Raw genomic sequence first — 14,505 nt, forward strand, 5'->3', positions numbered from 1 at the left:
TTGGAAAGATAGACATGTTTGATTGCTCAACAGGTAATTGGCTCATGTAAACTGAACTAACTGAACATTTATTTTCAGCCAAATGAAATAGCCAATGAGAAACAAGTACCAATTTTGCTGAGTGCATTGGGTTTAAAGGCATGCGACTTGCTTTGAAGTTTGACTGCTCCAACCAAACCAGAAGAAATTAGCTTTGCTGATATTGTGAATGTAATGTAGGAACATTGAGAACTGAAACCATTGTTGACTGCAGAACACTTTAAGTTTCATAAGTGGAATCAAAAGGAAAGGGAATCCATTTTAGTGTAAGTGACTGAATTGAAGCGATTGTCTGGGCATTGTCATTTCAGTGATGGGCTTCGTGATACACTGAGAGCTCACTTAGTTTGTGAAATTTTAAAAGAAATATTTCAAAAACAACTCCTAAATGAAGCAAAACTTACATTAAAAAAACAGTGGAAATGGCTGTTTTAATGGAAATCGCAGATAGAGATGCAATTGAGTTGCAGTCTGAAATGGAAGTGAGCATGAAAAAAATTGCAACATCTAAACAGAAACTGGCTCCTGGTTCAGCAAAATGATTTACTGTTGTGGCAGGGGATCACACATCAGACCAATGCAGGTTTAAAGGCAAAACTTGCACCAAAAAATGCAACAAAGTAGGACACATACAAGGAGCATGTCGGGCAGATAAAAATAAACTTCACAGAGGAGAAAATGATAAAAAGTCAAGTTGCATTTTCAAAAACAGCACTAATCTACATGCAAACAACAGGAATTCTGCAGATGCTGGAAATTCAATCAACACACATCAAAGTTGCTGCTGAACGCAGCAGGCCAGGCAGCATCTCTAGGAAGAGGTACAGTCGATGTTTCAGGCCAAGACCCTTTGTCAGGACTAACTGAAGGAAGAGTTAGTAAGAGATTTGAAAGTGGGAGGGAGAGGGGGAGATCCAAAATGATAGGAGTAGACAGGAGGGGGAGGGATGGAGCCAAGAGCTGGACAGGTGATTGGCAAAGGGTAGTCTGGCGTACTGACCTCTACCTTGCCGAGACACAGCGACAACTCGCGGATACCTCCTCTAATTTACCCCTCAATCGTGATCCCACTAAGGAGCACCAGGCCATTGTCTCCCACACCATCACAGACTTTATCCGCTCAGGGGATCTCCCATCCACTGCTACCAACCTTATAGTTCCCACACCTCGCACTTCCCGTTTCTACCTCCTACCCAAGATCCACAAACCTGCCTGTCCTGGCAGACCTTTTGTCTCAGCTTGCTCCTGCCCCACCGAACTCGTTTCTGCATACCTCGACACAGTTTTATCCCCCCTTGTTCAATCCCTTCCTACCTATGTTCGTGACACTTCTCACGCTCTTAAACTTTTCGATGATTTTAAGTTCCCTGGCCCCCACCGCTTTATTTTCACCATGGATGTCCAGTCCCTATATACTTCCATCCCCCATCAGGATGGTCTCAAAGCTGTACGCTTCTTTTTGGATTCCAGACCTAATCAGTTCCCCTCTACCACCACTCTGCTCCGTCTAGCGGAATTAGTCCTTACTCTTAATAATTTTTCCTTTGGCTCCTCCCACTTCCTCCAAACTAAAGGTGTAGCTATGGGCACCCGTATGGGTCCTAGCTATGCCTGCCTTTTTGTTGGCTTTGTGGAACAATCTATGTTCCATGCCTATTCTGGTATCTGTCCCCCACTTTTCCTTCGCTACATCGACGACTGCATTGGCGCTGCTTCCTGCACGTATGCTGAGCTCGTTGACTTTATTAACTTTCCCTCCAACTTTCACCCTGCCCTCAAGTTTACCTGGTCCATTTCCAACACTTCCGTCCCCTTTCTAGATCTTTCTGTCTCTGTCTCTGGAGACAGCCTATCTACTGATGCCTACTATAAGCCTACTGACTCTCACAGCTATCTGGACTATTCCTCTTCTCACCCTGTCTCTTGCAAAAATGCCATCCCCTTCTCGCAATTCCTCCGTCTCCACCGCATCTGCTCTCAAGATGAGGCTTTTCATTCCAGGACGAAGGAGATGTCCTCCTTTTTTAAAGAAAGGGGCTTCCCTTCCTCCACTATCAACTCTGCTCTCAAACGCATCTCCCCCATTTCACGTACATCTGCTCTCACTCCATCCTCCCGCCACCCCACTAGGAATAGGGTTCCCCTGGTCCTCACCTACCACCTCACCAGCCTCTGGGTCCAACACATTATTCTCCGTAACTTCCGCCACCTCCAACAGGATCCCACCACTAAGCACATCTTTCCCTTCCCCCCTCTATCTGCTTTCCGCAGGGATCGTTCTCTACGCGACTCCCTTGTCCATTCGTCCCCCCCCATCCCTCCCCACTGATCTCCCTCCTGGCACTTATCCTTGTAAGCGGAACAAGTGCTACACGTGCCCTTACACTTCCTCCCTTACCACCATTCAGGGCCCCAGACAGTCCTTCCAGGTGAGGCGACACTTCACCTGTGAGTCGGCTGGGGTGATATACTGTGTCTGGTGCTCCTGATGTGGCCTTTTATATATTGGCGAGACCCGACGCAGACTGGGAGACCACTTTGCTGAACACCTACGCTCTGTCCGCCAGAGAAAGCAGGATCTCCCAGTGGCCACACATTTTAATTCCACATCCCATTCCCATTCTGACATGTCTATCCACGGCCTCCTTTACTGTAAAGATGAAGCCATACTCAGGTTGGAGGAACAACACCTTATATTCCATCTGGGTAGCCTCCAACCTGACGGCATGAACATTGACTTCTTTAACTTCCGCTAATGCCCTACCTCCCCCTCGTACCCCATCCGTTATTTATTTTTATACACACATTCTTTCTCTTACTCTCCTTTTTCTCCCTCTGTCCCTCTCACTATACCCTTTGCCAATCCTCTGGGTTCCCCCCCACCCTTGTCTTTCTCCCCGGACCTCCTGTCCCATGATCCACTCATATCCCTTTTGCCAATCACCCGTCCAGCTCTTGGCTCCATCCCTCCCCCTCCTGTCTTCTCTTATCATTTTGGATATCCCCCTCCCCCTCCCACTTTCAAATCTCTTACTAACTCTTCCTTCAGTTAGTCCTGACGAAAGGTCTCGGCCTGAAACGTCGACTGTACCTCTTCCTAGAGATGCTGCCTGGCCTGCTGTGTTCACCAGCAACTTTGATGTGTGTTGCACTAATCTACATGCTCTAGATGGAAAATCTGATAATGATGTTCGTGACACCGGATGGTGTAGCATTGAGATTTACGATGTGAAAGCTGACAGGAGGCAAGCAACATGGCTTACACCAGAAGTGAACGGAAAATTACTTAAAATGGAATTAAACACTGGGTCAGCTGCTTCAGTCATTCCACAACAGTTTGAGAGTAATTTCAAATATACTAAACTGAAGCCTGTAGATATCTAACTAAGAACTTATACTGGAGGAAAGATAACTCTTGTGGGAATGACATTTGTAACAGTGAAATACAACAAGCAAAAGCCACATTGGGTTTGTAAGTGGTAAAATCAAGAGGACAAGCATTAGGGAGACGTGATTGGTTGAGACAACTTCAATTTGATTGGAGATCCATCCACAATTTGCATGTCACATCCCCTGCAATTAAGCCATCTGAAAGCAAATTAAGAAAGGCACTAGATGGTGCCACAGCAGTGTTCCAGGATGGCATTGGAAAACTCAAATATATCAGGGGTAAAATTGTGTTAAATGAAAATGCTGCACCCATTTTGCAAAGCTCGTCTGTTCCTTATACCATTGGTGATAAAGTAGCCAGTAAACTAGGGTTGCATGGAGGCTGAAGGATTTTATTTCATGGGCAATGCCAGTAATCCCAGTAACCTGTCAGGATCTGTGGTGATTTTAAGGTTACCATCCACACGGTATTGGAAGTAGATCAATACCATCTTCCCAGGACAGAGGATATCTTTGCAAACCTTTCTGGAGGGAAACACTTCAGCAAAGTGGACTTAGATGAGGCTTACCTACAGGTGGAGATGGAAGAAGAGTCCAAAGTGTTTCTCACCATAAACACTCACAAAGGGTTTTATCACTAGAATAGGCTTATTTTTGGAGTGGCATCTGCACCTGCAGTCTGGCAGAAAGCCATAGACCAGGTGCTGCAAGGTTGCCCAGGCACTCAGTGTTACCTTGATGGCATCATTGTTACCAGTAAGGATGGCAAAGAACATCGCCAAAACCTCAAAACAGTGTTAAAATGATTAGAAGGTTATGGGCGCAGAACATGGCACAGCAAACTGTTTAAACCAAGCATCACTTACTGTGGTCACACCATTGATGCATAAGAATTTACACAAGTGTGCTGAGAAAATTCAAGCAGTGGTGGATGCCCCAAGGCCAAAGGACATGTTACATTTGCATTACTTTTTAGCTTTGGTCAATGTCTATAACAGGTTCCTGACAAACCTGCTATTGTGCTCCACCCCTTGAACTTTTACTACAGATCGGGAAGAAATGGCAATGGACAGGGCAGTGTGAGGCGGCTTTCACAAACGTAAAGGGAATGGTGACATCAGACACTGTACTCACACATTATGACCCACATCATCCAGTGAAGCTTGCCCGTGATGCCTCACTTTATAGTACAGGTGCAGTCACATCACACGATATGAGTGATGGAAGTGAATGCGCCGTAGCCCTTGCATCATATTTCCTTAGTGCTGCAGGGAAAAATTATGTGCAGATTGACAGACAGGTCATGAGTTTGCTTTGGGGTGTAAACCAAAGAGAGTTTATCTTCATTACTGATGTACCACCACCAGTGCCCATTTTCAAGCAACAGAAGGTTGTTCCACTCACAGCAGTAGCATGATTGCAGAGATGGGTTCTGTTTCTTAGAGGACACAATTATAAGATGGAATTCAAGAGGATGGCTCATCATGGGAATGCTGCTGGATTGTCCTGTTTACCCCTGGAAAAGGAAATACTGGAAAAATTTACAAAAAAAGACACTCCCCTTGACACATTTTCCCTAATACAGATTAAAAGTCTCCCTATTACAGCAGAAATGATCCAAAGGGAAACAAGAAAAGACCACACACTGGAATGGCTGGAATGTAGAGCAGAAACCACAGTTCCCTCATTTTTTAAGCACTGAGATGAACTTGCCCTTGACAGAGGGTGCCTTATGTGAGGATTGAGAGTTGTTGCACCATCCAAGCTGAGAGCTAAAGTCTTGGAGGAGCTACATGCTAGTCATCTAGTGAAATTGAAATGAAAGGCTTGGCTCAAAACTTTGTCTGGTAGCCTGGTACAGATCAGAAGATTGAGCAGCTTGCTATGCACTGTTCAGGATGCCAACATGTCCAGAAGATGCTAAGAACAGCACCTCTAGATTCCTCGGAATGGCCTGCATTTTCCTTGCAGAGGATTCATATGGATTTTGCCAGATCGTTCATGGGCACTGATTTCTTGGGAATCAAGACAGTGGCCAGAAATGTTCCCAATAGCCTCAAACACTGTTGATGTATTGAGAAGCTTCTTTGCAAAAACTAGTGTTCCAAAACATTTGGTCAGTGACAATGGACCACAGTTTGTGGGGAACAATTTCAGTCATTCCTAAAAATGAATGGAATAAGACACATCTGGACTGTACCAGCCAGCTACAAATGCTTTGGTGGAAAGAGTGCACTCTGAGCAATGCCGGCAGAACACAGTACACTAACACTGAACCAGAAACTCACCAACTCCTTCCTTCCATATCGTAATGCAGCATACTCCACAACCAACAACCCACCGGCTCTGCTGTTGTACTCACGTTTGGATCTCCAAACACCCAACCTGAGAAGGAGTATGCTGGACAACAGCTGAGACAAGTTGAGGGTCCTCATACAAGGAGGTTCAGTGTTTTGCTTCTGGTGAGGGGTTGCAGCGGTGATCAAAAATGTGTACTTAGAATGATTAAGGACAGAAAGGGACCATTGTCCTTCACAGTGGAGATTGAGTCTGATATCATCCGGAGATGACAGATCGATCAGTTGAGGAGGGCAGAGTCAATTGTTAAAGAAGAAAGGTGGTTATCACTGTCAGAGCCACTTCCTGCAGTCTCATAGTCAACTCCTACCGCCACTACAGTGGAGGCCCCGGAACCTGAGATTGTTTCACAGCCACAAATCTCACCTGCCAAACAGAGTGATTCCCCTTGTCAGGAAAAACATTATCCCACAAGAGTAAGAAATTCTTCACAGCCATTAAATCTTTAGCCCTGAATGGGACAATTTATAATTTGCTATGCCATGGATGTCTATTCGAGGGGTGATTGATAAGTTTGTGGCCTTAAGTAGAAGAAGTCAATTTTAGAAAACCTAGCACATTTATTTTTCAACATCTCCCCTCCTACACGTACACACTTAGTCCAGCGGTCGTAGAGCATATGGATCCCTTCTTTGTCGAAGTGGTCCACAACAGGGGTGATTGATAAGTTTGTGGCCTGCAGTAGAAGGAGATGAGTTATTAACTTCAAACTTTCTGCATTATCACTTAAAGAGGTCCAAGGCACCGACTTCTACAAAGAAGGGATCTGTATGCTCGACGACAGCTAGACTAAGCGTGTAAATGTAGGAAAAAATAAATGTGCTAGGTTTTCTAAAATTGACTCGGTCTATCTTAGGCCACGAACTTATCAATCACCCCTTGTATAGTAGTTGTATTATACAGTATGCTGTGATTATAGTTGAGATGCATTCTCTATTAAGTTGCTGTTTATAGCTAGGCAGGGAGAAGAATTTTATATTTAATATTTCAGCAATATTTGAGGAATATTGTAAGTAAATTGTTTGATTAAGCACTCTTTTTTATTTATATACTCATTGTGGTAATATGTAAAAATACGTGAGTTGCATGACACTACCACGTGATAAATGTACACCTCGCTTAATGTAAAACACAAAGTTAGACTCACATTCCTGGATCTCTCAATTCCTTTGAATTAGTTTAATGTTTTGGATTTACAGAACAAAACAGTTTTTGTGTTAACATTCTTGTTATCATTGAGGAAGGAAATGTTCTCTGAAAGCTTTACCTGTTGAATTTTTGCCCACTCTTCAGTGTGTATTTATCTGACCCGATTGCTCATGTTAGTTTTGTTGTTCACATTCATGAAGTCCTGTATTGCTGTTTTTTAAAGCTGTTTACCTGGTACTACTCCTTGCGTGATCTTCTACGCTCCTCTTTGAACTAATATTGCCTTTTGACTTGATGGGAATTGTAAAGCGAGGTAAATACCACTTAATAACTACAGTTTCTAATGCACCACAGTCTCTCAATACTGTCCATTTAGCTTGGCATAATGTCACACAACATGATGCATTTTGTCTTTGATGCAGAGTACAAATTCATTGCTGATTGTACAAGACACACATGAACAGTAGAAGCTGACATTGTACTCTGCTTCCGAAATGTGGTTTCACTGTGGAAATCATTCACCACCCAGTAACCTATTGTCATCCTATTTGACAATGGGTGGGTATAAGAACAGGCTCACAGTGTGTATGTGTGTACATATATATTTTTTCAAAAATCAAATCAAGTTTAATTATCATTCAAACCATACATAGATACAGCTGAACGAGACGGTATTACTCTGGGGCCTAGGGTGCAAAATATTCAAAATAGTAAGTAACATAATTTAAATTAACGAGCAAAGAAGCATGTTCACTTGGAAGAAAAAACATACATTGTTCAAGACCTTGAGTGACACCCTGGCCGGTCCCTCAACACCTTACCGGCTCCTTGTCCAACACCCCTGCCCCTTCGACACCTCACCGGCTCCTTGTCCAACACCCCGGTCCCTCAACACCTCACCGGCTCCTTGTCCAACACCCCTGCCCCTTCGACACCTCACCGGCTCCTTATCCAACACCCCTGCCCCTTCGACACCTCACCGGCTCCTTGTCCAACACCCCTGCCCCTTCGACACCTCACCGGCTCCTTGTCCAACACCCCGGTCCCTTGACACTTCACCGGCTCCTTGTCCAACACCCCTGCCCCTTCGACACCTCACCGGCTCCTTGTCCAACACCCCTGCCCCTTCGACACCTCACCGGCTCCTTGTCCAACACCCCGGTCCCTCAACACCTCACCGGCTCCTTGTCCAACACCCCTGCCCCTTCGACACCTCACCGACTCCTTGTCCAACACCCCTGCCCCTTCGACACCTCACCGGCTCCTTGTCCAACACCCCTGCCCCTTCGACACCTCACTGGCTCCTTGTCCAACACCCCGGTCCCTTGACACTTCACCGGCTCCTTGTCCAACACCCCTGCCCCTTCGACACCTCACCGGCTCCTTGTCCAACACCCCTGCCCCTTCGACACCTCACCGGCTCCTTGTCCAACACCCCTGCCCCTTCGACACCTCACCGGCTCCTTGTCCAACACCCCAGCCGGTCCCTTTTACACCTCACCGGCTCCTTGTCCAACACCCCGGCCCCTCGACACCTCACCGGCTCCTTGTCCAACACCCCGGCCCCTCGACACCTCACCGGCTCCTTGTCCACACCCCGGCCCCTTCGACAGCTCACCGGCTCCTTGTCCACACCCCGGCCCATCGACACCTCACCGGCTCCTTGTCCAACACCCCGGCCCCTCGACACCTCACCGGCTCCTTGTCCACACCCCGGCCGGTCCCTTTGACACCTCACCGGCTCCTTGTCCACACCCCGGCCCATCGACACCTCACCGGCTCCTTGTCCAACACCCCGGCCCCTTCGACAGCTCATCGGCTCTGCCACTTACTCCAGTCCAGCTGCTCTGATCAACGATCAGCAAACAGATGGAGTAGCCCTGCAGTACCCAATGTTCTTGGAGTACAATTGCATCTGCATCATAAAAAGCAAATTTTACAAAGGGAAAAAACACCTTTAGTTGGTCCCCGAGAGCCTCTGTGTTCACATGAGCCACCATCTTACTGAAGTTCTTTATGGACGAATGTTGTTCTGAACTAGCCTTTTGACATTCAAGGGTGGCATATATGGAAAATTAATATAGTGTATTTAAAAGTGGACCTGTGCATGCAATTGTGTGGTAAATGGTACTGCACAGGATGGTAGAATATTTCTATGCAGACCCATAGGGAAATGATTTGCTTGCAATCACATGCAAGCCTTCATGTGGACAAGGGTGTTGTTCACAGCTCTACAGCATGGCCAGGCATGTTAACTGCAAGAAATTAATGACTTACACAATGACCTACAATGATTTATGTGCTTAAAGTGGAAGTACTCGATGGGACCTTCTGCTGGAAGGAAAAAGGCAGCTTGAGAAGATTGCTGACAGCCTTGTGAGTAAGCATTTCTGTTCTGTGATGCTATGCCTGGATGAGCACAGAGCTGCTGGAGCATCTCTGTCCTTCTAACCTGGAACATGCAAGTATCAAAAAATACAGAAGGATCTTCAGAGTCTGTCTGTCAAAGCTCAATACATTAATATTTTCCGTGGCAGAGACCTAATAATGACACAGATGTTTTTCCCCTTTAAGGAATGCAGAAAGGATCCAATTACTTTTGTTTCTCTTACCTGATTGTGTTATTGCATATTGTGTTCAGTGTTGCTGCAGCAGCTTTTATGTGCAGCTCACATTTACTGGTGCCACTTTACATAACCAGTGACCTTTCTGTGCCAGACAACACATTACTCAAAGCCCGAGTGTGCACTTATTGCATTAGGAAGTGCCAGTCGTATTTCATGATTGATTTTGCACTTCATTCATCCAATGTAAAAGAATATGTCCTTTAGAATTTAATTTATGGGTTATGATTTTATTTTGCCACTTACAATATCCAGGAGTGACTCTAACTGTAGAAATGTGTATAACATAAACTAAATGTGTAATATGGTACTGTAAGCATGTTCTACCTTGTTTCAGAAATTCTGTTCAATTGATTGCAGTGGAACCAAATTCTGGAGGAACTGTTTGGCCCAGATATTACTGGATTGCAGATTCCACGCATACCCATGAAGATAAATTTTCAACCCATTGCCTAGGCCCTGTCTCCTGTAGTTTTATGCCCTGTGTATGACAAGGGAGATAATTATGATTCAATTATTGGAGCCCACATAATGCTTTTGGGGTAAAGTGGGAAATTTGGAGCGGGGGATAATACTGAAGTTTGTAGTTGCAGGTTCTTGGACTTCACAAATACTGTTAATTCAAGATAAAAATTCACTATTTCATGCAAGAAAAAATGATTTGTTGGCATTGGGAAAATGATTTATTCTTGTCACATGTGCAGAGGTTGAGTGAAAACCATTGTTTTGCAAGCCACCTATCCGGATTATTTCATCACGTTGGTACATTAAGCTAGTACAAATGATAAACAATAACAGAATGTAGAGTGCAGAGTACAGAATATGGTTTGGTGGCAGAGTGGTTAGCACAATGCTTTACAGTACAGGAGATCCAGGTTCAATTCCCAGCACTACCTGTAAGGAGTTTGTATGTTCTCCCTGTGACCATCTGCGTTTGCTCCGGGTGCTCTGGTTTCCTCCCACAGTCCAAAGACATATCGCTTGGTAGGTTAATTCACCATTGTAAGTTGTCCCGTGATTAGGCTCAGATGAAATTGGGGGGTTGCTGGGCGGCATGGCTCGAAGGGCCAGAAAGGCCTACTTCATGCTGTATCTCCATAAATAAAATAAATAAGATATAGGAACACAATCAGGCTATCAAGTCCACTCCAGCATTCAAACAGGGATGATATTTTTCAACCTAATTGTTCCGTCTTTTCCCCGTAACCCTTAACCTTCCCCTATCAGTCAAGGACTTATCAATCTCTGCCTTAAATAGTATCCAGTAGATTTCAGTTATATTTATAGAAAAAGTGCAGTGCAGGCCAACAATGAGGTGCAAGGCCATGGCAGGGTAGATTGTGAGGTCAAGAGCCCCTCTTATCATACAAGAAATCCATTGATTAGTTTATAACAGTGGGATAGAAACTGTTCTTGAGCCACATGGTATGTGCTTTTGTCACTTCTGCCCGATGAGAGGGGTCAGAAGAAGAATGTCTGGGGTGGGGAAAGGTCTTTGATTTTGTTGGCTGCTTTACTAAGTCAGCGAGAAGTATAGACAAGTCCATGGAGTGTAGGTTGGTTTTTGCGATAGACTGAACTGTGTCCACAACTCTGCAGATTCTTGCAGACCTGGGCCAAGTATTTGCTGTACCAAACTGTGAAGCATCCGTATAGGGCACATCTATAAAAAATAGTGGGTGTCATTAGGGTCAAGTCCAATTCCTTTAGCCTCGTAAGGAAGGAGAGGTACTGATGCATTTTCTTGGCCATGCATCAAGCTATTGGTGATGTTTACTTCTAAGAGCTCAAAGCTCTCAGCCATTTCCACCTCAGTAACATTGATGTAAACAGAAGGACGTGCACTGCCATGCTTCATGAAGTCAATGATAAGCTCTTTTGCTTTGCTGACATTGAGTAAAAGGTTATTGTCGCAATACTATTCCACTCGGCTCTCGACCTCATTCATGTGCTCCAACTTATTATTATGTGAGGTCCACCCCACTACAGTTTATCAAGTCCACAATTTCCAGAAAATAAGTTAATTGGTAGATGAAATGATAGATATGCTGCCTTGAAACTGTGTCCTGACAGATGGAAGGTATGATTATTATGTCTCGCCTTTTAAATCATCTTTTTCACACTATTGACCTTATGCTGTTACGTATTAGAAACACAAGCATTCTGAATTGCATAGGGGTGACATTGTAGCCAATGGAGATTACAGCACAATTGACCCTCTTTATCAAAGGCTGGAGCTCTCAACTGGAACTTTTTCACATATTTTCTACCATAAAGCTCAATCTCATTTTTATGGATACACTTAAAATGGCAGTTTTCTTCTGCTCTGTGGGTGTTCATTGTTGAGACTGTTAATTTTAGGAATTGCTGTGCTCATTGGGTTCAGATATGTCAACACTTTGGAATGGATCACTTTACACTTAATATCAGCACCCAGTTCTTTAATTGAAATAAACAACTATTCCTATTTCACCTTAGATCCTGAAAGGCAGTCTTGTGTGAACTTGCTGTTTGGGTTGTTTTATTCAAAACAAAATTAGGCTTTGAATTATACAACTTGAAGAGAGAGCAACATCTACATGGATGTCACTTGGAATGAAAATTAAGTTTATTGAAATTTAAAAGCACCATATATAAAAAGTAAAGCACATTTTTCTGCCTCAAATATTAGAATAAGATTCTGGCTTTGTAATAGTATTTTTGTCAACGTTTGAATCTTATTCCAGACATTTTTGGTGAAAGATAAAAGGTATAGTTATGAATTTTGGACTGAAATTCAATGACATACTCCCTTTCAGAGATTATGGGTAACATTCTTCATTATATGATTCATAAACAAGATCTCTCCCATCGTATTAGATTGGCTAGTGTTAATACATCTAAGAATGGCAGCTTATCATACCATTAATCATGCAATAAATCTTTCTTTTATTACTTGTAACAGCCTCCAAAGGATAAAAAAGAAACCACCCAATGAGTTCCAGTGGAAGGACACTGAAACTTTAGTTTGCTTTTCAATTTTCATTTTTCCATTTGTTCTCAAGGCTTTTTTTTGAGTATTACTGCCAACTTAAAAGTAATATTATGGAACCAAAATGGAAATTAAGTTCATAGCTCAAAGTCATTTCATATCTGACAGCTACAGTAGACTTACAAAGGGATGTATTCTCATTTTATGTGTTCCTGAATTCCTGAAGTATTGTTCATGAAGTTTCATTGCAATTTGTAAATGTGGCCACTAAGCAGAATGTCAAAGCTGAACCTCACATGGTTTTCCATGATTTTATCACTGAGAAGGTGTCAGAATTGGATTGGTGGAACTCAAAATGCAGTTAAACTCTGATAGTATTTTACTTGAACATTTTGGAAATTCAGATAGATCACCCTGTGGCTCACCAATATCTATGTACAGGCTCTCGGCTCCTACCCACTCTTCCATTCACCACAGCCTCGCTTCCCGTGATTTCCATCTCCTCACTGAGGCCTGCGTTCCTGCATTCTCTAATCACTGGCGAGGGCTCAGGTTCTCACGTTCCCCCTGACTTACCAGGGTCCTGGTTCCAATTCTCCCATTAATCTCAACTACTTCTGTTTCCTGTACTTCCTTTGAAATGTTTAGAATTATGGATGATATAGAGATGAGGCCTGATTCTGCACAAGGGGACACATTCAGAAGGAAGAACATGATGGGTTAGATTCCATCTGATATTCAGAAAGAATAAAAGGAATCAATCATGGCTATTGCTATATCGATGCAGTCGTAATATGAGCGGTTGGAACTGAATAGCTGTCCAGATGTAAGATGGGCTTTCAGCTGCATTCAGTCTGGGAATACATTAGACGTGTTGATATTGATGTAGCTGAAGATGGTTGAAGTGAAAATATTGTTTGGTATGAAGGGATGTATTGGCCTCTTGGGGAGGTATGTATACCTGACCATTCGGAAATCCAGATGTTTTGGCATCTGACTCACCAGGTGATGTCTGCAGTATCACCCACTGGGGCCCTAGTTGTCACGCGTGTTCAGATAAGTGATCTTGTTTTAACTGTTGGTTTATCTTTCTTCCCATATGCAACCAGATTCCATGTTTTATTTTTACAAAAAACATATCGTTCGCTGGAAAACAATTAGGATATTTCGTTACTTTCATTCTCTGTACCAAGCAATTCAGACAGCTATGTAACCAAGCTACATTCAGTCTGAAATGAAAACTAGAGGAAAGCAAATCTACTGAAAATTTGCAGTATGTAATTTTATTCTTTATTAAATTTGGGAAATATATTCTAGCATTTTTGTTTAATTTATTGGCTCTTTGTCATAGAAAGTTGCTATCACAGACCATCATTGAGTTGTTCCTACAACTAATGATCTCGCTTCAAGGACTCTTTATCTCATTTTCTTGTCTTTTGTTGCTGTTTATTTATATTTGCATTTATTATCTTCTGCATTCTCGTTGATCTATCATTCAGGGTTGTATATGGTGACATACACGTATGTACTTTGATAATAAAATTCATTTTGGACTTTGAATGACAGGATCAAGTGATCACTTGCTTTGACCAGGGAAATTCAGACAATATTCCTACAGAATATGCCCCATCTGTCACTGGCTACATCAGTGGACAACATTGGTACCTCAGGAATGGTCATTTCATGGCCCAACCAGAACCCCTGTCTGAATGTAGAGTTGTGCTCCCTACTGAAGGGCCAGGACACTGTCTTCAACACTGGTAACAGAAAACCTCTCAGAGCTGCCAGGAGAAATCCCGTCTTAGGCATCAATGGAGAAAGGTCATCCTACACACAAAAAACTTCAGGAGCACCTGTCTGATAACGATCCCTGATGTGTGTAGCTGGGCTTCAAGGCCATTACTGACTACACAAGGACAGATAGCGTTTTCTGTACCCATGACACCTCCCTCCCTGTTGTTTTTTTTCTGCATT

General features: G+C 43.5%; 1 protein-coding gene and 1 long non-coding RNA gene across 3 annotated transcripts in view; one reads left to right on the forward strand and one right to left on the reverse strand.

The window, feature by feature from the left end:
- Positions 1 to 14,505, forward strand: part of LOC140204068 (connector enhancer of kinase suppressor of ras 2) — an 807,212-nt gene that overhangs the window by 180,599 nt on the left and 612,108 nt on the right. The gene's annotated exons all lie outside the window — the stretch shown is intronic.
- The window catches only part of LOC140204069 (uncharacterized), a 115,978-nt gene that overhangs the window by 37,602 nt on the left and 63,871 nt on the right, over positions 1 to 14,505 (reverse strand). For both annotated transcript variants that reach the window (XR_011887514.1, XR_011887513.1), the window contains exon 2: positions 4,834 to 4,945. This is a non-coding gene — a long non-coding RNA (uncharacterized lncRNA). The remainder of the gene's footprint in view (positions 1 to 4,833; positions 4,946 to 14,505) is intronic.

The sequence above is a fragment of the Mobula birostris genome, chromosome 10, assembly GCF_030028105.1.
Source record: "Mobula birostris isolate sMobBir1 chromosome 10, sMobBir1.hap1, whole genome shotgun sequence".
Lineage (NCBI taxonomy): Eukaryota > Metazoa > Chordata > Chondrichthyes > Myliobatiformes > Myliobatidae > Mobula > Mobula birostris.